The sequence below is a fragment of the Rhineura floridana genome, chromosome 20 (assembly GCF_030035675.1).
Source record: "Rhineura floridana isolate rRhiFlo1 chromosome 20, rRhiFlo1.hap2, whole genome shotgun sequence".
In the NCBI taxonomy this organism is placed as follows: domain Eukaryota; kingdom Metazoa; phylum Chordata; class Lepidosauria; order Squamata; family Rhineuridae; genus Rhineura; species Rhineura floridana.
Genome location: NC_084499.1, coordinates 22,101,561 through 22,127,310, shown reverse-complemented (window position 1 = coordinate 22,127,310; position 25,750 = coordinate 22,101,561). Strand labels below are relative to the sequence as shown.

Genomic DNA, 25,750 nt, shown 5'->3' with positions numbered 1-25,750 from the left:
TCCTCCATGAATTTGTCTAATCTTCTTTTAAAGCCATCCAAGCTGGTGGCCATTACTGCATCTTGTGGGAGCAAATTCCATAGTTTAACTATGCGCTGAGTAAAGAAGTACTTCCTTTTGTCTGTCCTGAATCTTCCAACATTCAGCTTCTTTGAATGTCCACGAGTTCTAGTATTATGAGAGAGGGAGAAGAACTTTTCTCTATCCACTTTCTCAATGCCATGCATAATTTTATACACTTCTATCATGTCTCCTCTGACCCGCCTTTTCTCTAAACTAAAAAGCCCCAAATGCTGCAACCTTTCCTCGTAAGGGAGTCGCTCCATCCCCTTGATCATTCTGGTTGCCCTCTTCTGAACCTTTTCCAACTCTATAATATCCTTTTTGAGATGAGGCGACCAGAACTGTACACAGTATTCCAAATGCGGCCGCACCATAGATTTATACAACGGCATTATGATATCGGCTGTTTTATTTTCAATACCTTTCCTAATTATTGCTAGCATGGAATTTGCCTTTTTCACAGCTGCCGCACACTGGGTCGACATTTTCATCGTGCTGTCCACTACAACCCCGAGGTCTCTCTCCTGGTCGGTCACCGCCAGTTCAGACCCCATGAGCGTATATGTGAAATTAAGATTTTTTGCTCCAATATGCATAATTTTACACTTGTTTATATTGAATTGCATTTGCCATTTTTCCGCCCATTCACTCAGTTTGGAGAGGTCTTTTTGGAGCTCTTCGCAATCCCTTTTTGTTTTAACAACCCTGAACAATTTAGTGTCGTCAGCAAACTTGGCCACTTCACTGCTCACTCCTAATTCTAGGTCATTAATGAACAAGTTGAAAAGTACAGGTCCCAATACCGATCCTTGAGGGACTCCACTTTCTACAGCCCTCCATTGGGAGAACTGTCCGTTTATTCCTACTCTCTGCTTTCTGCTTCTTAACCAATTCCTTATCCACAAGAGGACCTCTCCTCTTATTCCATGACTGCTAAGCTTCCTCAGAAGCCTTTGGTGAGGTACATTGTCAAACGCTTTTTGAAAGTCTAAGTACACTATATCCACTGGATCACCTCTATCTATATGCTTGTTGACACTCTCAAAGAATTCTAATAGGTTACTGAGACAGGACTTTCCCTTGCAGAAGCCATGCTGGCTCTGCTTCAGCAAGGCTTGTTCTTCTATGTGCTTAGTTAATCAGGCTTTAATAATACTTTCTACCAGTTTCCCAGGGACAGAGGTTAAGCTAACTGGCCTATAATTTCCGGGATCCCCTCTGGATCCCTTTTTGAAGATTGGCGTTACATTTGCCACTTTCCAGTCCTCAGGCACGGAGGAGGACTCTCAGTAGCAAAGGATATGGAGAAAAACAGCATGGCTAAAAATTCCATCAGGAACATGAAAAAAAAAACCTCCAACTAGTATATTATTCCTTTTCAAGAGCTAACACACAGTTCACAGTTACTCCCCAATCTGCGAGCTATCAAGCTAAGGAATAAGTGAAAATGTACTCGGATGCTCATCAAAATCACAAAAAAATGATACGCAGATTGTATTTATCACATGCAACTACAATGCTGAGATTGGCATATTTTACATTTGCATTCATGAGCCACTTCCATTCAGCATGGAGGGCTTTACACACGCCCTTCGCACCCATGGCGGCCAGTGCAATCAAATGAGCCACGCCCCTACCCACAAAGAAGACATGCAGTCTGTGGGGTGCCCCATAAATGCGCTGGCCCTACAGGGCAGTCTCTGACAAAGTATTATTGCAGCTGGGATTGCTCTTCACAATGCCAACTGTGAGCAAAGGCCAACAGAGAGAAGAGGGCCCTGCCCAGGGAGAAATGACACAACAGAAGCTGAGCACGCATGGCAACAAAACAAAACACAAAATGGCCAATAAGCCATATATAAAAGACAATTTGCCACCTTGAAATAGTACCCAAACTCTACCAGCCCTGGCTGAGCGATTACAACATGAGCAAGTTCGAGAACCAAACAGGAACAGACAAGGACCGCTCAGGCAAATCTTGGCTTTAAAAGGCAGCCCTTAAAGCGAGAGAGAATGCTTTGACCAGCCTTCCACAACTGGGTGCTCTCCAGAGATTGCTGGACTACAACTCCACCTCCCATCCCTAAGCATTGGCCATGGAGGCTGATGGGAGATGGTGTCCAAAACACGTGGAGGGCTGCAGACAAACTGGGCATGGCTGGCCTTGATGAACAGAGAACGCTCATGAGTCCCAGTTGGCTTGGAGCTGCCATTTTGATCTCCCACACTGGAAAAACTTAAATGGTGGCTCCAAGCCAGCTGGTGGGTCTCACAGCCCTGGGTAAGGAAGGCCCAGCGTAGGTGTGCCATGCAAGCCCTTCGGGGTGGTGATGGGCAGAAACAGAGCAGGAGCCCTACCAGAGGCATGGTGCATGTGCCAACAGAAGCCAAGTTGGTGAAGATCAGGAGAAGTTTATGTGCCGCGCCCACAAAGCTCCCTGCCCTTCTGTCCACCACAACCACACTCTCTCAGAGGTGCCCCTTTCCATTCTGAACTGCCTCCAGTGGGATTTTGTGAGTGGGTTGGCTCTTCATTAACACCCAGGTCTTCTCCAGCTATGCAAAGCACCTTGAAAGGCCAGGTGGAGTCTTTCTTTCCTTAGATCCATCCGCTGCACCACAGCAGATGAAACTTGATCTACCCAAGAGCTGAAACCATCATCCAGTTTGCTTTCAGCCTCGCTCTGGCCATGGAGCACAAGGCTGACACTGGGGTGGGAAGGGACACCCCTCCACAGTCCAAGGCCCCTGGACCCATTAACTACACTCATTAAGAGGCTGAGAGAGTTTACAACTCACCCTCAACCTTAATATGCATAGCTTGCTTTATTTGCATATTGTGCCCATAAATAGGAGACAAGGAGGTGAAACACAAAGTGCTCCACTTGCATTTCTAATTGTGCTCAAAATCAGATGCAATACCTTCTCTCAGAGGTGTTCTGATTTACATTTGTTGTTTTGCAACTCAGGCTTTCTGTTGCAAAAATTACCTGGGAAACAGGGAAAACATTAGAACCCATCCTCTACCTGGGTGAGGGGCTTCAAGGATCAAGGAAGGTGGGCGAGAGGAAAGAAGGGAGGGAGGAGCACTATGAACAACACCCAACTAGAGGACCTGTTTGCTCCTTTGCTCTATTCAGATCATGCCTTCTGGTGAAATTTGGGTCCAGAAGTCAGCCAGCAATCATGACATTACACATAAAATTACATTACAATGATAAATTACACACAAGATAACAGGAAAACCAAATGCTTGTTCTCTAAAGCTGGGGTCCCCCCAATGTGGTACCTGTAGGCACCACAGTACCCCCAGATACCCCCCTGGACACCCATCAAGGTCCTCTGAACATCCTACCTTTTTATTTTGCTTTTGAAATTAAGGTATTTTGGCTTGCTCGCTCTCTCAGGAGGGGAGGTGTTTCTACACTTCTGTCTTATTTATTTTGGACCCTAGTCAGAGGCAGCATGCTTCTGAAAACCAGTTGCCGGAAGCCTCAGGAGGGGAGAGTGTTCTTGCACTCGGGTCCTGCTTGCGGGCTTCCCCCAGGCACCTGGTTGGCCACTGTGAGAACAGGATGCTGGACTAGATGGGCCACTGGCCTGATCCAGCAGGCTCTTCTTATGTTCTTATGTTCTTATGAGGAGGTGGGTGCTTTGCCTGTTTGCAGGGGAGGTCTGAGCACTGTTAGTTTTTCTTCTGTGAAATGGGTATTTTGTGATGATTTCCAAATGTGCCCCTGGGGGCTGCTCTAAACGCTTGATAGAACAAACCAGACTTCCCCTGTTTTCTGAAGGCCAAGAGGGAGGCTCTGGATCTCCTGGGAGAAAGCAGGCCATGAACCGCAGCCACCCTTGGGGAGGCCAAGGAAGACAGAACTTCAAAGACAGTGAAGGCCCAGGGGGCTAGAGGGGGCATCTATTCCAGATGGGGCCACATTCACAGCTTGGAAGTGCTGCTGAAGCCAGTCTTGGGCCTGGATTCTCGTGATCCAGCTGTGGTCAACAGGTAAGATCTGAAGAGAAACCAGAGTGGCCTGTGGCTTTCAACAATAAAGTTCCATACATTCGTTCATTCAGTTTTGGCTGATACACCACCCATACCCAGGCACTGCCACCCATACCTCCAGTGAGACCTCCAGATCAGATTGTCATGAACTCTACCTGGGCTGCCTTTGAAAACAGCCCAGAAACCTTAGCCAGTCAACCACAAGACAGCGTGACCCTGAGGGAGACAGTATCTCCCAGCCTAACCTACCTCGCAGGGCTGTTGGGAGGGAAGGGTGAGAACCTAGAGCTCCTTAGAGGAAAGGCAGAATATAAAAATAAATATGACTTTAAATTACAAAAAACTATAAAGGAAGTTCCTAGTCCTCATATATATATTATATATAGCCAGTGTGGCGTAGTGGTTAAGGTGTTGGACTCTGACCTGGGAGACCAGAGTTCGAATCCCCACACAGCCATGAAGCTCACTGGGTGACCATGGGCCAATCACTGCCTCTCAGCCTCAGAGGAAGGCAATGGTAAACCTCCTCTGAATACCGCTTACCATGAAAGCCCTCTTCATAGGGTCGCCCATATGTCGGAATCGACTTGAAGGCAATCCATTCATTCATTCATTCATTCATTTATTCATATATGTACACACACACACATATATACATATATACACATATATACACACACACACACGTGTCTAGCTGGGACTTAAGCACAGAGCAAAGCACAAATGTTAAAAAACTTAAATAATGTTCTACCCTTCTCTGAACTGTGTCCCATATTTGTACAGCTCATCCCTGGTTTATCATTATTGAACAGAAACGCTGTCTTGGATGGAGGGGAAAGGAAGGGGGTAGCACACCTGCCTTGAGTGCAGAAGGTCCCAGGTTCAACACCCAATGGCATCACCCGGCAAGGCTGGCAAGGAAGCCTTTCTGCCTGAAATCTTGGAGAGCTCCTGCCCGTCGGGGTGGGGGACGGGCACCTTTGGCCCTCCAGATGCTGATGGACTCCAACTCCCATCCTCTCTGACACTGGCCATGCCAGCTGGGGCAGAAGGGGATGGCCAAAGCGGCTCAGTAGAAGAGCATCTGGCCTGCATGCAGAAGGCCCCAAGAATTATTTAATTTATATCCCACCCTTCCTCCCAGAAGCAGCCCAATGGCTTCTCCAAGTAGAGCTGGGGGAAAAACCCTCTGCCTGAAACCCCAGAGAGCTGCTGCCAGTCAGTGTAGACAATACTGAGCTAGGTGGAGCAACGTACCTGTGACGGGAGTTGGAGTCCAACAACATCTGGGGGGCACAAGGCCCCCCACCCAGATGTTGACAGTCCTGACCAGTCAATGGCCAGCAGTCAGACACAGCAGAAAACAGCATCTTTTAAGAAGACAATCCATTTCTGCTCCTGTTCCTACAAGCAATGCCACAAAATGTGTGGAAAGACATCCCACCCACCACCACCACCCCCCGCCAAGCTGGTTAAAACCATCCCTGGGAGTAATTAGTCGTTCCCTTTCACACTGAAGGATGGTTAAGTATGAAGCCATTGCTACATCCCTAGCTGGAAGAGACACTCCCTGCGACGGCTGAGCTGTTGCCGCTGCAGCTGCACACAGTTTGCTTTTGCCTGCTCACATCTTCCTGGTTTGAATGTAGATGTGGAAACTCCTGGCCAAACCTGAGAGGCCAGGGCTGGCTCTTTACAAGAGCTACTGAGCACCAGCACTGAGTATATAATTTGTTTAAAGGCCTTTTTATATCATCTCCTCTTGGCCTAGCATAACAATGATGAGGGCACTTTACTGCAAATCCCCCGATGGCAGCTCCCAATGGCTTCATATATATATATAGCATCAGGGACAAAATAGTGTCCTGTGGTACCTCATAACCGAAATGTCAGGGGGGCAAAAAGCATTCCCCCTACCCAACAGTACTCTCTGGAACCGACCCTGCAGGTAGGACTGGAAGCACCATAAAGACAGCCAGGCCAGGAGGATACCACGGCTAACAGCATCAAAAACTGTGGAGAGATCAAACAGAAAAGGCAAGTTCACTCTCTTCCTAGTCCCACTCCCGATAAAGGTCACCCTTAAGGGCAACCAAGACCAATTCAGTCCCGAAACCAGTTCCTGAACCAATGCCTCTTGAGTGCCAGTTGCTGGAAATGGCAGGCGGGGAGAGCACTTCTCTTGTGCTCAGGTCCTGCTTGCAAGCTCCTTCCCTTTGGGGCATCTGGTTGGCTGCTTGGAGAACAGAGTGCTGGACTGGGTGGGCCCCCTTGGGCCTGATCCTGCAGGCTGTTCTTATGTCAAGACAAAAGATGTCTACCACAAGTGATTAGCACGATGTGAGCCTTGGCTGATGAAGGCCAAGGCCAGCCCAGTTTTGCTGTCGGAAGCAAAGCCCAAATGCCCCCCTCCCCACAAGCACCAATACATTCAAACACCAATTCCTCCCCCACCCCCAACACTGCGCCTGAAGCAGTCGCTTCACACTACTGGGAGCCAGGACCAGCCATGATTCATGGATCCCTTTAAGTGGTACACTGATAAAGCCCATAGACATGCTGAAAACCTAAAGGAGGCATCCAAAGGAACAGTTTTAGGCATGACCTGAACTCTGGCTTTAGAGTGGAGTTCCCAGCCAGGGATCACCTTGGGGACGGCTTGGTGATGCCCCTCCCCTTTCACTGGCTTAGAGAAAAATCTGACACTGCTTGTGCCCCCGCCCTTCTTCAGTTAATCCTGCAGGCATTCAGAGAGAAGTGGAAGCAAACAGCTCAGAATCCGTCATTTGTTTCCTTTTAGCTTTGCACCATTCAGATGTTCTTTGGCTTCATGCCCAGACCTAATTTTAAACCCATTTACTAGAAATCCCACAAATTAAAGGAAATGCGGATAATGTTGTAAGAATCCTCTGGGCCAAATAAAAGCTAAACATCATTTTCCTAGTGCATCAGAACCACAAAACCCAGATTTCCCCAAAGCTCTTTTGCAACAGCAGTGGGGAAGAGGATCTTGTTTTGTTAAAAGTTGCTTTGATTCACGACTGTACAAGGAAGGAGAGCAGACAACAGGGCAGCTTAGACTGAGCATGCCTTCCAGAGAAAGGCTGCAAGAAGCAATCATGGAAGGAAGCTGGCGGAAGGCAGGTAAAAGGGGGGCGGGAATCAGCAGTGGGGATGGAGGGAGGGAAATGGCAGCACAAAGGAAGGGGCAGCCAAAGAAGCTTCCTGGGGGATCTGCCCCCCCATGGCCAACAGACACAGACAAATTACCACCGTTTTGATGGCATGCACAGTCCGTTACACCTTGGACTGTTTCCACCCTTACACCTCTGTTCCCCCCACCTGTGCCACATTTTCTCATATCACAACAAAAGTCTGATATGAACGTTATTCCCCAATGATAGACTGATGAAGGAGAATGCTGCAAGGGCCACAGACACACCCAGAACGCAGCACAAAGGCGATGCCCCACACTGCTTGTCCCCAGAAAGTGGTGGTTAGAGGTAGAGATCTTCTGAACATGAAAGCCCCGTTGCTAGTTAGCCCAGGGGGTATTACTCTACTTCATATGTCCTCTCAAGATATGGCACTTTTCTGGCTTCATCATCATCATTTGTTATTCCTATATAGCAACTAAAATTTCTAGGCGCACTCTGCAAAAATTAACACAAAACACAAGCCCTGTCCACAGGCTGACAGGCCTAAAACTCCTAATCAGGTGAAAATGAGATTGGCCCTTCTCTCCAAGCTCCCCATGGAGGGACCAACCGCACAAGCACTCTTCAAGGATTTGAAAAGCTGCTCCACAGAGGAGGGCTGGGATCTCCTCTCAGTCATGCCAGATTGCAGGACATGGAATAAGAGGCTCAAGTTACAGGAAGCCAGATTTCAACTGAACATCAGAAAAAACTCCCAACTGTTAAAGCAATACACAATGCAGCCAATGGCCTAAGGAAGTGGTGGGCTCTCCAACACTGGAGGCATCCAAGAGGCAGCTGGACAGGTACCTGTCGGGTATGCGTTAAGTTGGATTCCTGCATTCAGCAGGTGGATGAACTCTTGGTGGCCTTATAGACCCCTTCCAGCTCTATTATTCTCCGATTCTATGAGACCCCCACCACTCTGTCCAACTCCCTTTCCCTATGCCCGCTCTCCTGGCCTCCTGGTGCTCATTTTGGCACCTCCCTCCTCCCTCCCAATCTCATCCCCATTCACTGCCTCTTTTCTTTCCCCCCTCTCTACTGAAGGATGGGTAAGGAATTGTTTTTTGTTGTTGTTTCTGTGGCTGTATGGGGATGGCTATTGTTTTATTTTATTTTTGTTTTGTTTTATGTATGATATATTATTTTAGCTTTTAATTATGTTGTAACTGGCTTGGAGACCTTCGGGCAGCAAGCAACTAATAAATCAAGTAAACAATAAATAATAAAAAGCCCATTTGCAACATTCAAACATGAAAACTCTTAATCCTTACCCCAACTATGAAGATGCTTCATCCTCTGCCCATCCTCCTCTCCTTCCCTGTCACCTGGCACACAGCTACGGCACAGCAGCTGCACCTTCAGAGGCAATTCCCCTTGTGCACACACAGTCCAGGAACCCCTCAGCTGCACTGCCTTGCTGGCCTCTCTGAACCATCACAGGGCTCTTTCTCCACAAGTGTCAGAGCCACCCACCAGAGATGATCAATCCCTGGGCAAAAGGGAGGAAAGTCCAAACCCAGCCCTTGCTCTTGTCAGGGGGCTGATTCAGGCAACTGGAGAGGTTTGCCAGAATAACCAATCATGAGGAATGGCCCTTTTGATGAACCATTTCCCCTCTTGCCCTCTGGGAGCTCACTTGGATAAACTTTAAGAATGAAGGAGAAAGGGTTAGACAGACTTATTTGGGTTTTTGTTTTTTAAATAAACTGTAAGTAAACCAATGCAGCTGCAGCCAAAATGAGGAAAGTTTCTTGCGGCTTCACTACAAATCCTTAAGGAGACATCTGTCAAAATCTTTCTAAAAGCTTTTTATACACAAAATGTTCACAATGCAAGTTATTTTCACAGCCCTCTTGGTGCAAAATGCAGTCAACATCCTCCATTCTATATGGCCATTTATTTTGCAGCACATCCCCAACTACAAGTGACACAAACAATCATTCCTAGAATTGTTTTCATGTATACATCCTTTAAAAAAGGAAAGAACTATGCTGAAGCTGGAGGGTCTCTGAGGTTTGCAAATAAGTCCTGCATTTGGGGAATTTTTCCCGGATCAATATGTTTTTTCTGCTTGCCTGTGAAAATATTGAAATGCTGCTATGTTTATGAAGCCAAGTCCATTCAGCCTGCTTTATGTCCTTTCTCAAGTAGAAATGAGTTGCAAGTTAAACAGCTGCACAAACCTGCAGGGGCCCAACCTGGAACACTGTCTTGAGGGTTACAAGCCCAACAGGGCAGCACAGATCTGGTCCTTGGTTTATCCATTTACCCGGGATCAAGACTCCCAAGGAGAGAGGGGGGAAAGCAGCTTCCCCTCCAGAGATCTCACAGCAGGAAGGAGGAGAGAGGAACGAAGCCCAGCCGGCACCTCAGTCCTTTGGAGGAGCACCAGCAGCTCTGATCAAGGCTGAGCAGTCATCGAGGAGGGCAGACAAAAGCTCCGCTGCCACAGCAGGAAGAAGATAGCTGCTGCCCTGCCCTATTCCAAGTCACTCCTCTGTGCCTGTTGCTTCTCTGACAGTTGGCTTCTGTTTGCATGTGCCTAAGCCAGCGGGGGCAGGAGATGCAGTTGCCGGGACATCTGCAGAGCAAACTTCTTGCCACCTACTAGGGCTGCTTCTGCCCTCTCCGAAAGGGGAGGAGAGGGGGCGGCCATCCCACTCCCCTACTGATTGCAGCAGCTGCCTTTGAGGCCCAGATGCCTGGATGGGGACGGGGTGGGGAAGTCCCGGCATAACACGCCCGACCTTGGGCTGTGGGTGTGGGTGTTTATGTTTGTGTTTTATTTTATTATCTGCTGAAGGGTGGGTGAGGAATTGTTTTTTATCTCTGTGGCTGCATGGGGGTGGTTATTGTTTTGTTTTTGTTTTGTTGTATGGATTATATATTATTTTGGCTTTTAATTATGTTGTCACCAGCTTGGAGACCTTTGGGTAGCAAGCAACTAATAAATCAAGTAAACAATAAATAATAAAAAGCCTATCTGCAACTTCCAAACGTGGAAACTCCCCCTCCCCCTAGCAGCTACTATGATACTGTTTGTGTGACTGGAGTGGCATGAACTTTGAGGAAATCAAATGGCAGGCACTTCACCCACAAATGCCCACATGCCACCATCCTTAGCTCTGTGTCTTGAACCACAGAATATCTGGGGGATAAGGCTATCAATGGCTACTAGCCATCCCGCAACTGGCATTCAGAGGCATTATATTGCCAAGATGTCCCAGTTGCTGGAAACTGCAGGAGGGGAGAGTTGCTCTTGCACTCGGGTCCTGCATGTCTGCTTCTTCCCCACTGGAGTGCTGGGTTTGACCACTGTGGGATACAGATTGCTGGACCAGAGGGGCACCCAGCTTTTTCTTACAGTCTTATGTCCTGGCAGGGGACTTTTATACAAGCCAGCTTCATGGTTAGGACAGTCAAGAATCCTTAGGAAGCTGGTGGAATTATCCAGCCACAGTTGTTAGGTCTGCTATGCGAGGCTCAGCAAAGGATTCCCAAGGATAGTGGCACGTTCCATTTGCCAATTCACCACAAACCAAAGCCACTGAAGTGCCAGGGCAATGAGCCAAAGTTAACTGCGCCCCTCAACAATCCACTTTACACTTTTTGCAGAACTGGGATTCCCTCCTGCCCTCCCCACACACAGCTATTAGGCTAGAACTGATTGCAGGGATGTGGGGGGGGAGGCATTTGGGTTATCAAGGAAAGCAGTGACCTGATGCTTTGTACATCCAGGACTGACAATACATCCCACGTTCTGACATCACAGAGCTCTTCCTGCGTGGAAGAACAAAAATCATAGCAAGAGGAAGAATTGCAATTTGGTGTTTGAAATGAGAGAGTTTTGAAAAAGGTATCTTTTAGACAGCTGAAGCTAAACCCATCAGAATTGGGAAATACAGGAAATTTTGCAGCAATCTTTAGAACCCACCCAGCCAAGCCCAGGAAGCTCAGATAAGATAGTTCTCTAACTCTCTCCCTCCTTCCCTCACCTCCTCTTTTGATTTTATTTTTACCCACATGGTACTTCTCTCAGTGTCTGCTCACTTCTGAAGAAACAAACAGTTGCTGAAACAGCTTTCAGGCTCGCTCGCTTCAGCTGGTGCCAAGAAACAACAGCCAGCCAAGTGCATGTGGTGGCGGTGCGCTCTGCACACTCTCGCTGGAGACAGCACCATTAGCTGGGAACAGCATTTTAAGGACTGGCACATCTAAGGGCAGTGATGGGTTTTGGTGGCTGCTCCCACTTGCAGCTACAGAATGCCACATTTGGTCATTTATATGAAATTACCCCTGGCCCTCATTCCATCAAGCAAAACACAGAGCAAAAAGGGCAAAAAGACTTCCAGGAGGCATCTTCACTCTGCCTCCAATACATAATGCCTCTAATATATCTAATACACATTTCCAAAATCCAGCCAATAGGAGCCACCAAAGAAAGAAGCACATTAAGCTCAGTTTGCAGCACATGTTCCTGCGACAGAACTTGCAGCCATGTAACTTACGCCAGGTAGCGAGTTGAAGAATGACTTATCCACAGATCTCTCTAGCTCTTTATGTGAGCGTGGAATCTGCCTGGAACCCACAGCAGTCCCCTGAAATTCCCTCACTCTGCCCCATCCTCACACCAGGAGGGCCCTCAAGGAAGGACTTTTGTTCACTGGCAGCTGCAGAAGCGGTCAGGCTGATCTGCAATAGAGCCACGTGCTTTCCCAGTTTTGGGGGGACAAATACAATCCAACTTTAGTAAACTGGAGACAATTCTGATTTATTTTTAATACTGCTCCTGGGAACACTGAAAGTAATTATGTTACTCTGACTTCAATCATGGCTCAGAGCGGGCAAAACAGCCCACTGTATTTGTTCAGGTTACCTAGATTTAACACTCTTTATACATTTCTGCATATTTTATACTAAGCAAATAAAAGACCAGGGTTCTGCAGCTAGGCTTTTTTCTGAGTGAGTGTGAGCAATAGTGAGGTGCATGTTATGGAGTTCCTGCTAACAGCAAATTATGATTTGAATTTAAGGGCTATGGCAGCCATATTTTGGAGAATTCTGTAGCCAAAGGGGCAGGGTGGAGTGGGGGAGGTTGTTTCCATGGTTGTCAGCTGGCAGAAGTGACAGGAAGGGAAATCTCTCCGCCAGATATGATGACGGACTCTAGCCCTGGGGCAGATACCTGCTTTGCCTGTGGAAGGCTGAGGTTCAGTCCCTGGCAGCATCTCCAGGGAACGCCCTCTGCCTGGAGCCCTGGTCAGTGTAGACCAGGTGTGAGGAACTTTTGGCCCTCCAGATGTTGCTGAATTGCAACTCCCATCAGCCCCAGCAAGCATGGCCAATGGCCAGGGATGATGGGAATTCAGCAACATCTGGAGGGCCAAAAATCCCCCACGCCCAGCGTAGGCAAGGCTGAGCTAGGTGGAGCTATGCTCTGACTCTGTCTCAGGCAGTTTGCTACGGTCATGTTTTATTCCGTTCCTTCCCCAGACCGATGGGATCTAGAACCCTGCTTTATTTCTAGGGGAAGGGCTGCAGCTCAGTGACAGAGTGCCTGCTTCACGTGCAGCTCCAGGTCAGGTCAGGAGGGATGCCCCCTGCCTGAAACTGCATTGGTTAGCAAAGAAACTCCTGAGCTAGACACACCAGGCACCTTCCTCTGCCTTGCGTGGACGGAAGCTGGAAGAAAAATCCCCAACAGCACATGTGCACACACAAACAACACAAGCTTCTCTTCTTTCCAAATGTTCACGAGGAGCGAAAGAGCCACAGACCGTTCAAGGGTCTCATGTCTTTGCTTATTGCCAGACCCACCAATTAATCAGGTGGGCATTTTAATCTGTAATTTTAGCTGTGGCCATAGAAGTAACGCATCTGAGTGTTTTCCACAAGTGGAGAAGCATGATGTCCAAGGGGCCTGTTTTTTGGCAAAGGAGGGCAGAAGAAGAGCCAGACTGTGTGCATTGCCACCGCTTCAGATGGCAGAGCCCCCCTCCAGACGCAGCTCCCACCAGCCCAATCACACAGCTTGTGAGCTGCCCCCACACACCCCACACTGAGCTGGCTGCACAGCCAGCCGGAGGACTCTGCTAGCCTTCAGTCTTGCTTTCCAAAGAATCCTGACTCCTCCTTAACCTACAAAGCAGACAATGTGGTTTTAAACAACTCTGGTCAGTTCTGAAACAAACCAATTTCAAGCGATGGGTTATGACACTGGCATATTTAAAACAAACTCTGGTCAGTTAATATCACTCATAAAGTGGGGCCCTTTCTGGGTGTTAACTCTGGGGTCACAGTGAGTTTTGTTTTTTCATTTTATTTCTGTTGCTTTTGATTTTATAGTATTATGTTTTATTTTGTATTTAAATTGCTTTGATATTTATTTATTGCAAGCCACACAGAGAACTTTAGCATTACAGAAAGGCATACAAATATAACCAATAAACAAATAAAATTAAACCACAACCTCTGGTTCATCCGTAACAATGAGTCAGGATTCTTTGATCATTTCAGTATGGGTCACCCTTTGTTGGTCTGCCTACTTTCTCACCTCTGGCCCTGCTAACCTTGGCCATGTGGCCCCCCAGAAGCTGGCCCCCAAGAAGGCTGCCCAAGGAATGTGGCCCTTGGGCTGAAGAAGGCACTATCAGTCTGGAACTGTCACGTGCATCTCTCATTCCTCCATCAGAACGACATTCAAAAAAAACTTTCACTGGCTTTTGTCCTCTTTCCTTGAAATTATACCCTTTGTCAAACTGGTCACTTAGAAATGTCTTCGTTTTAGTCAAACAATAGCTACAAGTATACCCAGCGTATGTAAGAGGAAAGTGGTAAGCTGATATATATGAAGGCGCCCAAGAAGATTTAGTTTTTGCCAGGAGGGGCACTTGGGCAGAGGACAGAAAAGAGATACCACCAGCTGGACTCTGATAACATCTCCTCTCTGTAGAGAGTCAATATGATCCAGAAACAGAAGGAAGGATTTAAAAAAGCCACAATGCCTGTTCATCAGAATCAGCAGGGAATGCACGTGCACACCACAAACCATCTCTTGTTTGAATCAGTTCTGATAGCGTGGGGAAAATATGCTTGCCTCCAATCTAGCAGATTACAATTCTAATGACTGTTAAATTGGATTCCTGCATCAAGCAGGGGGCTGGACTTGATGGCCTTATAGGCTCCTTCCAACTCTACTCTTCTATGACTCTAAATAAGCCCGGATAAACTGCAACGCCACATGAAATTCCTTAACAGTCAAGGTCACTGCTACTGCACACAGTAAAGTGTCAAAGTGAGTCCAAACAAAATTGGTCACCACAAACTTTCTGAAACTTTGACCCAAACTTGGGGTTTTTTGGGGGGGAGGAACACTCCCTCTTTTTGAGGGAACCAAATTAATTGGGGTTCCTGCATTCTTCTTACTGCTGATGGACAGCATTAGTTTCCCCCAAGATGCTGCAGAATATCAGTGCATCGGGACATAGGCATTGCTCCAAGTGGTATTCTGGGGGGAGATCCATGTGTCTCCCCAGCACCACCACTGGTGACCACTGTTCCTCCCCCCCCTTGGGATGAGTGACTGAGAAGCTGAACAAGAGGACACGTTAGAAAATCGGCCAAAGGGATAAGTGGAAGAATTTAGCAGTTTTCTCCCATACCTCTAACTTTATGATTAATGGCACCCATTAATGTTCTAGCTTCTTAACTGGGTTTCTGAGAACCATTATATTATTATGTCCAGAAATAGACTTAACAGAGAAATTTTAACAAAACATTTTGCCATCAGCTATGTTACATAAACAGCTGTTACACCAAAAATAAGATATTAAATTAAAACAAAAACAGAACCAGCCATCCCACCCACCCACCCACCCACTCCACAACTGAAGACTGCAGAGGGGAGCAAAAGTCAAAGATTAAATCCAAATGGCTCTGTTCAGGAAGAAAGGCCTGGAAGATCTTCCCAGCTAGAGGATGCATCCTCTCTGGAGCTCAGAGACCCTCACAGATGGAGGGAACGGAGCAGAAGGCTCCTTTGCACAGCTCCTCCTCTAACAGGTCCTAGCAAAGGCTGAAGAAGTGGCCCTCCTTCTGTGGTGGGATGTCTTTTCAGGGGAGTGAGGAGGCAGGAGCACTCCACAAGAACTTCCACGGCAAGCCATCAAGAGGCCCTCAGCACAGGAGAAGGCTGCTTTCCCCAGGCTGTGGAAGTACATGCACGCCTTTTTGTCCAAGCTGTGGGTCCAAGCTCAGGAGGAGCTGGATGAGGGCCAATAAGCTGAGTCTGAATCCTAGCAAGATGAAGGCTCTGTGGGTTGGTGGTTCCCGAGTTCAGATAACCAGTCAGTTGCCTGCTTTGGATGGGGTCACACTTCCTCTGAAACAGCAAGTCCGTAGTCTGAGGGTGCTCCCAGATCCTTCTTTGTCACTAGAGGCCCAGGTGACCTCAGTGGCTAGGAGTGCCTTTTACCAGCTTCAGCTGGTAAGACAGCTGCGGCCGTTTCTGGACCAGGATAACCTGACAATTGTTGTCCATGCACTGGTAACCTCCAGGCTGGATTACTGTAATGAGCTCTATGTGGGGCTGCCTTTGCGGTTCGTCCAGAAGCTGCAGCTGGTGCAAAATGCGGCGGCGAGACTGCTCACTGGAGCAGGTTATCACCAACATGTCACCCCACTGCTGAAAGAATTGCACTGGCTGCCCACTTGCTACCGGACCAAGTTCAAGGTTCTAGTTTTGGTGTACAAAGCCCTAAACAGCTGGGGACCGGGATACCTGAAAGACTATCTTACCCCTTATATACCCAGCCGATCACTGCACTGCAGGTGAGGGCCTCCTGCAGATACCATCTTATCAGGAGGTTCATTCTGCACAATACAGGAAACGGACCTTTAGTGTGGCGGCACCTACCCTGTGGAACTCCCTCCCTTTGAATATTAGGCAGGCGCCATCTCTGCTATCTTTTCGGCTCCTTTTGAAGACTTTCCTCTTCCAACAAGCCTTTTAGGTTGAGACCTATCCCAGTCTGCGTCTGTGTTAGAATTGCTTGTTAATATGTTTTTAAACCTTTTCTTTTTAAAAAAAGATCCTTTTAAATATTTTTTAAATGGTTTTAAAGATGTTTTAATATATTTTAAAGTCTTTTATGATGTTTTAAAATGTTTTTAGTGCTTCTGTTTGCTGCCCTGGGGTCCTGCTGGGAGAAAGGGTGGGATATAAATCTAATAATAAAGATAAATAAATAAATAAAATAAGCCCACCAAGACCGACACTTGCCTGGTGGCACTTGCAACCTCGACCCCATCACCCTCAATGCAGGCCAGGAGGCGGGCTATATCCCTATTCTCAAGGAGTGAGGGGGGCTCAGGAAGGTTCTGATATTTTGCCAAACACAGCAAACCTTTCTGGTACTGGCAGTGCCAGTTATTTTTATTTTGTTTATAATATTCCCATTGAAGTCGATGACCTCTCATGGAGGTGGGCCAGAGGGAGTCCAGCTTCCTTACCTGCCAAATTTACGAGGCTTCCGGGGGGGAAATGGTTTGGCTAAGATGGGGTGGGGTTAAGATTGATCTCATGGGTTTCATTGTGGGCTCTCTTACCTTCCCACCACCTGCACACAGAGGACACTAAAATGAATTCTTCAGCACACCCAGCTGCTGCTGCTGGGATTGATGCTGCAGAGGCCGACTTCAGGTTGCAGATGGAAACAGAATCAGGCTGCTGTTGCTGTTGCTGTCGCTGTCAGCCCCCTACACACACACACCATTCTTTGCAGCGAATAAATCTACGCAAGTTCTAACCACTGTAAAACTCCACTGTACTCTACACTATTCATCGCAAAGCTTAAAAGCAGTTTGCTGTCTTTCTCCCTTTTGCCAGGAAGATGAACCAGGCATTTTCGTATGAAAGTCTGAAATGCAGAAACCAACTATTCTAATTTTCAAACCATTCCCCTTTTATTCTAAAAAGGGGAGGGTACAAAAGTGATACTTTCCATAAGCTGGCCATTTCTGCAGCTAATTTTACCAACACTTACAGCTGACTTTATGACTAAGATTTCATGATGACTATATTAATCCTGCCAAGTTTTCAAAGCAAGAAAAAATGATACTGTACATTTTATGGATGCACAGCCACTTCTAAGCCATTAGACATATATGTTGACATGAAAGGAATCGAATAGATCACCACCACCAAATTCCACTACAGAACTTTGTGAGAGAAAATACTTTCTGGCAGAGAATTGAATTTCACACACACACAAATACCTACATGGCCAGATAATTAAGAAATCCCAATACAAAAGAGGGCAGCCCAGAGACTCAGACTTTCTGCTAAGTCTCTTGTGTTATTTTCAGATTAGTCAACCATAATACAAAACAAAGAATACCGCCCTGGGCTCCTGCTGGGAGGAAGGGCGGGATATAAATCAAATAATAAATAAATAAATAAAAATAAAAACAATCTGAGGGTTACAGAGCAATGAGGATGTCGGAGGTTTTGCAGGCCTCCACGGTTTAAGTTAAGGCTGGCCACTGACTGGCTGGGCCAGCGCACTAAGCAAGCCCTCATTCCCCACTAAAGTTTAACTGACTCTCATTCTACGCTGCAGGGACTGAGCTGGCCACACGGACTTCGACTGCCTCTCAACCCGAGTGAGCCCTGGCCTTGCAGGAGGAGGACAGAGGGAGCCATCTGGCTGGTGCAGCTGGGGACTGAGTGGGCACCGCTGGGGCATTTGACAAGCGGCGGGCAAGCACCAGAAGAAGCCCCCTCCAAGCGTCAGGTTCTCAGCTCCCAAGCCAGGGGGAGCTAACTCCCAGCTTGGGGGCCTCACCCAGCAAAACCCTAGCAAAGCAAAGATCACCAATTTTGGTGGCAGTGTCAAAAGAAAACCAGGGGGGATTAAGCAGACACAGCACTGACAAACAGCGCAGGCCAGACAGCTCCATTCGCATATCAGAGCAGGTATTTTTATTTCAGATTTCTCTGGGTTTTTTATTTATTTATTTATTAGATTTATATCCCGCCCTTCCTCCTGGTAGGAGCCCAGGATTCTGGATGTATACAGAGTCCCACCAAAGAGGAAGATGAGGAACACGCCCTAAGTCAGGAATGAGGTACATATTTTGGTTAGGCTCCAGACTCCCATCAGGCCCAGCCAATGGCCAAGGATGATGGGATTTAGGAGTCCTGCAATGTCTGGAAGGCCACTGCCCGGGGGGGGTGAGGAGAGGTGAGGTGAGGTGAGCCCCCACCCCTGTCCCAAGGGAAGATGCCCAGAGCCAAATCACGAGAGGCTAAAGACCATGGAACTGGGAGGGCTGCTCTGTTGTAGCCGAAGGGCTCCATACATCTCCACACTAGTCCCCTCTCGAGGTAGGCTGAGCTTCTTCTCCTTTGAGTGGCTCACCAGAGGGCAGGCCTGGTTGCCTCCCTCTGTGCCACTGGGCAACTTAATACCGAAACCATTTGGTCCCAGAATAGCTCAAGGCTTTTACTGCTCACACAGGCAGAGAAGTCTGTATGAAGAAAAGCTCAGAAACCACCTTCTCAGAACTGAAGCATAGCTTTCTGCAAGTGTTGTTGTAGACAAACACCATGTTCACATGGGGGTTTTAGCGTGCTGTTTTTTGCAAAAGTTCTTCAGCAAAAGAACTGAGGAGTTTCTCATGGCCTCCTGGAGATCACCATGACAACACACTTTCACGCCTGCAAACACAGAGTTTGCACTGGCAGGGCCAGCCACAAAGAGAGCGGGATTCTCAGACCTCAGGAGATGAGAGAGAGCCCAAAGCAAACAGAGGCAGAATTTTGATCACGGTGACTGAAAGGAGAAGCCGCCAACCCAAGACATTGGTGCTAAGGAGCAGAGGCAGCAGCAGGACTGAGAGCCTCATGGCAGAATTCACCGTGGCTGGAAATCAGGTGCTGGACTAGATGACCTGTGGCCTGATGCCAATACAGGACTCTTCTTAACAGACTGTTAAGAACATCAGAAGTTGCCAGTGGTGCATCTAGCTCAGGATTGCTCTCGGGGGTTTCAAACGGGGTCTTCCTCAGCCCTACCTGGAGATGCTGCTGGGGCTGAATCTGCAAGCCTTTCGCATGCAAAGCACGTGCTGTCCCACTGCACTATGGCCCTTCTCCTAAAAATAAAACAAGATACTAGGCCTCCTGGTTCTGAATAAAGGGCTGTATTGAACTGGGTCACAGGATGGTGCTTTTCTACCAAGTCAGACCAGAGGCCCATCTAGCTCAGTACCGTCTACACTGGCCGGCAGCCGCTCTCCAGGGATTCAGGCAAGAGTCTCTCCCAGCCCCACCTGGAGGTGCCACTGGGGATTGAAGCAGGGACCTTCTACATGCCAGGCAGGTGCTCTGCAGAAAGGTTTTCCTTATTTGTTTTGAAGGGGAGAGCAGCAAATGGGCATGCTAACCCCCCCCACATCCCTTCTGCAACAAGGCAAAAGTGGGACACTTATTTTAAGAAAGAATAGCCTGAACCAAGCATCATTATTATTCATTTTCAGAACACCTTTTGATACATTCACTCACAAATTAAACTAAGTTGGAATAATCATGTCTCCTGCTTTGAATTTACATAACCAATTGAGATTCTGGTTGTTACTTCACCCTCTCTGCATGAGAAAAAAAAAATTAAGATTTGTCACTGTGGATGAGAACAGGATTTTAACTCTTCCTTAGATTAGGGATCAAAGATCTACTGAACCTCCACTATTACAGAGAGGAGCATATGGAGGACTCAAAGTTCCTAATATTCTGCTAGCCACTCACAGAAGGTGTTGTCACAGGTTAGGCTCAAGTTGACTCCAAGGTCTTGCTCACCCTCATGATGTACTTGCACTCAGGTTGCCAATCACCGCCTCCTCCATACACCTTTCCAAGGCTGGTGGCACCTGGCAGGGCAGAAAAACACAGAGATGACACGTTGAAGGAGAACTCGGGGAGGGGGGATTTGGATATCACACTAAACTGTGATTTAACAGGGAGACATAAATGGGTCCTCGTCCATTCTAAGACTAATACACTCCCCCTCCCCCCCCCCACTTTCCCATGTTGCCAAAGAATGAGGAGTTTGGAAGCGTCCACTTCCAGTTAACTGTGGTTTGTAATATCAACTGCACAGACAAACTATGGTTTTAATTACCTATAGTTAGTTTAAAACAAACCAACTTTAAATGCAGTTTCTGAAGCTGGATTGTTTTAAACTAACCACAATGGCTACACCTGGGCCAGGATGACAATTGGTGGGCTCTCCCAGGGCTGGGCGATGCTTATACGCCCACATACATGCCATTGATTAACATGGTAAGCTGGGCTTCATGGCAAAACCTTTGGCTAAAACCAGCCAATGAATCAAAACAGTTCTCAAAATGAGAGATTCTGTATCTAAGGAGAGCTTCTGACTTCGGATGAAGCTCTGGAACGCAGCTTTTTAGGCACGGCAATAAATATTTAACCAGAAGTCATCACTAGCAGAGGCTTTGAAATAGAAACTAGCTAAGCTGGAGTCAATCCATACCTCTGCCCAATCCATACCTTTGCAAATGTAAAGCTTATTTTAGGGCAGGGTGAGTCTTGTGGTGCCATTTATATGGTATATACCTGAAGCCTGCAAAAAAAATGTGGCAATGCATCCCATCGCTGGTCAGTCTTGCCTCCTTCCAGGACAGGCAAACACAGGTACAATCAGGCCAATTCACCCTCCTCCCCCCACTGGCCCTTAGTTCTCCATTTGTCTTTTCCAAGGGACACCAAACTCTGCACAGCATCCATCTGGAGGCCACTGAACAGGCTCAGTTTAGCTATTTGGAAGAGGGAGTCCTGCCCCCTTCTCAATGGTTTGCATTTTGGGGTTCTCTTATTTCTGAGTGGCCCTATTTTGGCTTCAATAATGTCAGGACGCAGCCCCCTGAGTTTGCTCTTAGAGGGAATGAAGAGGGAGAGTGGCTGGCAAAGCACAACATGGCGAGCACAGGAGAGCCCTCCAGAGCTCTTGCTACAAGTAGGTGTGGGGGTACATGCGGGGTGCGTGAGGAGAGCAAGGGGCTCTGACCACAATTTCAGCTGAGGCCGCCCACCACCACCCGGCAGTCTGGCAACACGCTCACCTGTAATGTCATGTCAGCCCCATACATCACAAGGGCAAAAAACTAACTGTGCTCTCACTGCAGAGTTGGGACAGCCTTGGTTTGGGCTCTTATTAGATACACGGGTGCAAAAGTCACTTGCTTGGAAAGAGGGAGGGATGAACTAGCCCCATGGGGATTGCAGCATTTTCAGGGAGCCCCACAGCCTACTTTGAGAACTACAGGGGTGCAGGCGGGGGGTCCCCACAGATCCAAAGCCAAACAACAGCAGCTGTTGGAGCAGGAGGTGGGGGTGATGGACACGTCAAGGGCTCCAAATGGAAAACAAAGAGAAAGACTGAAGAATCCACCACCATTTCTCTAACAAGTGCCAGGAAAAGCCTTGAAAGTTCAGACACAACAGTCTCCACAGAGTCATTTTCACTATTTAAAAAAGCATTTACGTAAGAAGCAAACTGAGACGAGAAAAATATTCCTTCCTGGAACTGTGTTTGAATTGAAGCCTCTCACTTTTCTAACTCCTCAGGCCACACAAATACCTTCCAAAGCACTTTTCAAAGGGGGGGGGCTTTCAAAGCCCTGCCTTAAGCAGATCCAACTTTATATTTACACTGCACTTTGTGGCCATTACTCGGGGGAGGGAGGGAGGAAGCACTAACCGTTGCAATAATAAGAAAAACAAAGTGTACTGTGGCACTAACAAATTCGTGATGGCACAAGCTTGTGTGCAAGGTTCAAAGATGTTAAGGGAAGTTAACCGGGACCCAGAGCGATTTGTTAGTTTTCCATTTCAAACACAAGATAAAGATCTATTTTGGACACCATGACTGGGGGGAGGGGGAGCCCACTGAGGGCCATAGATCTAATCCAGATCATCCCCCCCCACAACCTCTTTTTGTTTAGACTGGCCCCCGTCCAGTCTCCACACTTCTTTGAGCTGTGCTACAATGGGATTCTGGGAAAAGATAACTTCCAGAAAAGGAGGCGTCAGCCCTTGTTCTTGGTTTCCTACACTGGAGGAGCTGAAAAAATGGTTTTTAGGCATGTGCTGTTGTTGTTTTAAACTGTGCGCATGTATTTTTTAAATTTTTTAAATTGTTTTTATGTATGCAATTGTTCTAACTGTTTTTACATATGTCAGTAACTGTTTTATATATGTTTTTTAGTATATTGTAAATCACTCCAGGATGCCTCATGGGAAATGATTCATAAATGAAATTAAGAATAACCACAGAAATCAGTTGTATAGGTTGTTAGTAGTACTGGAGCCAGCACTGGAGGCTCATCGGGTGGTTAAAAAGGATTTTGAGAGGACAGAGTTAATTTCTTTGTAGTGAACCTTCCCTGCTTTTATTTCTTACTGAGGGTATTGAGGGTAGGAAGGGAGCTGTTTGTTTTTTTAAAATGGGGGTTATGGTGAAATTGGTGGAACATTAGCCCTAGTGCAAGTCTGCTTAGAAGTTCAGTGGGGCTTACTTCTCCCAAAGCAGCGAGCACAGAGCTGTGATCTGAAAGAGGGAACTTGGAAACATGCGAGAGGTAGGGAGAGTCACCCACCAGCTCATGCGGAGTGGCAACATTACAAGGCAGCAGAAAACCAGAAAACACAATTTCCTGAAAGGTCGTTGTGTCAGTCTGTTGCAGAAAAAGCAACTAAGAACCTTATGTCTCTTAAATGTACAATGGTATGAGCTTTGGTGGAGTCTGCTTCATCAGATACAGACTCTTCTCCATAAGACAGGCTGATTCTATCAGAGATTTTGAAGTCATCTTTATCTGACAGCCCCCACCTCCAGTTATGTCTTGGAGTGGGAGGTATATATCTGCTTCAAGAGAGGCTTCAGCAATACCACTGACTGCCCAGTTGTCAAGGGATGCTCATCGATACAAAGCACAGATGCACTGGATTGACACCTTCGCTATTTCTCAGAAGACAGAATTAAAAAATCACAAGTAGCAAAGGCAGAGGCAAAGTTCATCCACGTCCTTCAATAAATGTTCCAGATGTTCTCTTCCAGCATCCGTGGGATGGCTTTTGGAGAGTTTCCTGGCATGCAGGACACATGGTGGGCAGCCTTAGGCGTGCTTTTGGGACTAAGTAGGATAACAATTTAAGAGCATAAAAACAAACCTAAAATCCATGCAACTTATTCAAAGACAAGCCCAGAAGTCCCTGTCATTGATCAATTTTTGAGAATAATACATTTGGGCACAAATTATAAATAATAATAAATAAAATTTTATTTCTAGGCCGCCTATCTGGCCGAATTAACGGCCACTCTAGGCGGCGTACATAGACTAAAATATAACATAGAGTAAAATATAACATAGAGTAAAATATAACATATAATACAAAACAACAACAAGTATACTCAATCCAAACCTACCCCCATCATACAAAAAATTAAACTAAATTAGACAGAGGTCTCGAAGGCCTGCCTAAAAAACCACGTTTTCAGTTCTCGGCGGAAGCCTGTCAGGGAGGGGGCATTCAGCTTTCCAAGACTATCAGAGGCAAGTGGCGGCAGATCAGCTTTGCGGCTGGCAAGTCATCCCTCAAATGGCCATTCCAAAGTTGATCTGCTCAGACACAGGCACTTGGTGCGTCTTCAAATGGGCACCGGAGAGGAGATGCCCACTGGTGAAATCAAGTGCAGGGTGTGAGCTGGGCAGGGGACAGCCAGATTGTGGCAGCACCATTTATTTCTGAGAGCCAGCGTTGCAATCTGTAACAGCAGGACTGAGCGGGAAAGTGGCTGGACTCCAACTGACGTTTTACATTTGCATTTTTGTAACACCTTCCCTTAAAGGGAAATATAATTTAAAATATGATTACTTTAGTGTTGCAATAGCATTTTCAAAGGTTGTGTTATACAGAGATCATTATCGGAGGCTGATATTAACTCACAAAGACTATTATGTAAATCCTTCACCAATTCTTCTGAAAAGATCATTTCCCTTCATAATGCAAAGTGTGGCAAAAATAATTGTGCCGAAGCTTCTGGCAAAATTACATTTGGAGGATGTAAGGGTTTTTCTGCTTACCAGCACAATTCATTTCTGCCTTTCAACTGGATTTTCCCCTCAACTCCAGCTGATAAAAAAAAAAATCAAACTTAAAACACAAAGAAGGAACAACATGGGCTAGGAATGAACTAGCAGCATTTAAATCCTCAAGCCTCACAGTGGCTTCCATATTGATGAGCATTCCTCAACAAGAGTGCAGTAATCACTTTCTGGCATCACTCAATTCTTTCTTTGACCAAATATACTCCTATCCCATGACACAGCTGGGAGGGCTGTCAGATCCACGGTCACCAAGCTCCCTAAAACAACCAGCCCGGTCTGTTTCCCCTCAGTTCCTGCAAGCTGGTGGCAGTGATGTTCTGTGTGAACTGGCAGTAACCTCAGCTGTATATACAAACCCTGGTCTCAAGGGATCATTGCTTCAGCCACTCACATTATCCACCATTTTTCCGTGCCCCTTATTTCAGGAAGGGCTTACTCCCCAACACAAAGCTTGCTTTTAGAGCAAGCAATAAATGCAGAAATGCTTCACTAAAAAGAAATTAAGCAAGTATTTAATTTGGCAAACTTCTTAAAGACCCTGTTTAACCCCCAACATTAGATCTCGACCTACCATCATTTTGTCACCAGATGGCCAGGTCTAAGGCTCGCCCGTTCCAGGCTGGTCTGTTCCCCCAAGGATCTAGGGCTCCTTCTACGCTCAGGGCTTGAACGATGATCTGAAGGGATGAGTGAATGGAGCCCTGCTAGCACTGGAAGCCTTGGGGCTGCTGTTATGTGAGTTATGGGAGGAGGCCGGTTGCCATTCTATACCCAGGCCCTGTTCATGCTTTCCTCCAGAGATGGTTGGTCCATCAACCCAAGCAAGTGCCCATCTGGCTCACTGGATCATAGGAAGGCATCTTCTACTGCGTCAGTCTCTTGGTCCATCCAGGTCAGTATTGTCTGCATTGAGTGGCTGCAGCTCACCAGGATTTCAGGCAGGGAATCTCTCCCAGTCCTACCTGGAGATGCCATCAGGGACTAAACCTGGCCCTTCTGCGTGCAAAGCAGATGTTCTACCACTGAGCTATGGTCCTTTCCCAGGACAGATGGGGAGGGGTAATATTGCCTCAGGTTGGGTTCAGATCCTGTCAGTCTCATGGGCTGGGAGTTGTTGTTATATGCCTTCAAGTCGATTACATCTTATGGCGACCCTATGAATCAGCAACCTCCAATAGCATCTGTCGTGAACCACCCTGTTCAGATCTTGTAAGTTCAGTCTGTGGCTTCCTTTATGGAATCAATCCATCTCTTGTTTGGCCTTCCTCTTTTTCTACTCCCTTCTATT

General features: G+C 47.0%; 1 protein-coding gene across 24 annotated transcripts in view; it reads right to left on the bottom strand.

The window, feature by feature from the left end:
- NACC2 (NACC family member 2) overlaps nt 1-25,750 on the bottom strand; it is a 77,438-nt gene that overhangs the window by 29,551 nt on the left and 22,137 nt on the right. For 13 of the 24 annotated variants that reach the window (XR_009759729.1, XR_009759730.1, XR_009759732.1 and 10 more), the window contains one exon: nt 20,078-20,199. The exons of 2 other annotated variants lie outside the window; for them this stretch is intronic. The gene's annotated coding sequence lies outside the window, so the exon portion shown is untranslated. Of the gene's footprint in view, nt 1-5,943; nt 6,083-20,077; nt 20,200-24,438; nt 24,488-25,750 lie in introns of all 24 variants that reach the window. 9 more of the 24 variants (XM_061603575.1, XM_061603566.1, XM_061603573.1 and 6 more) reach the window with 4 other exon arrangements.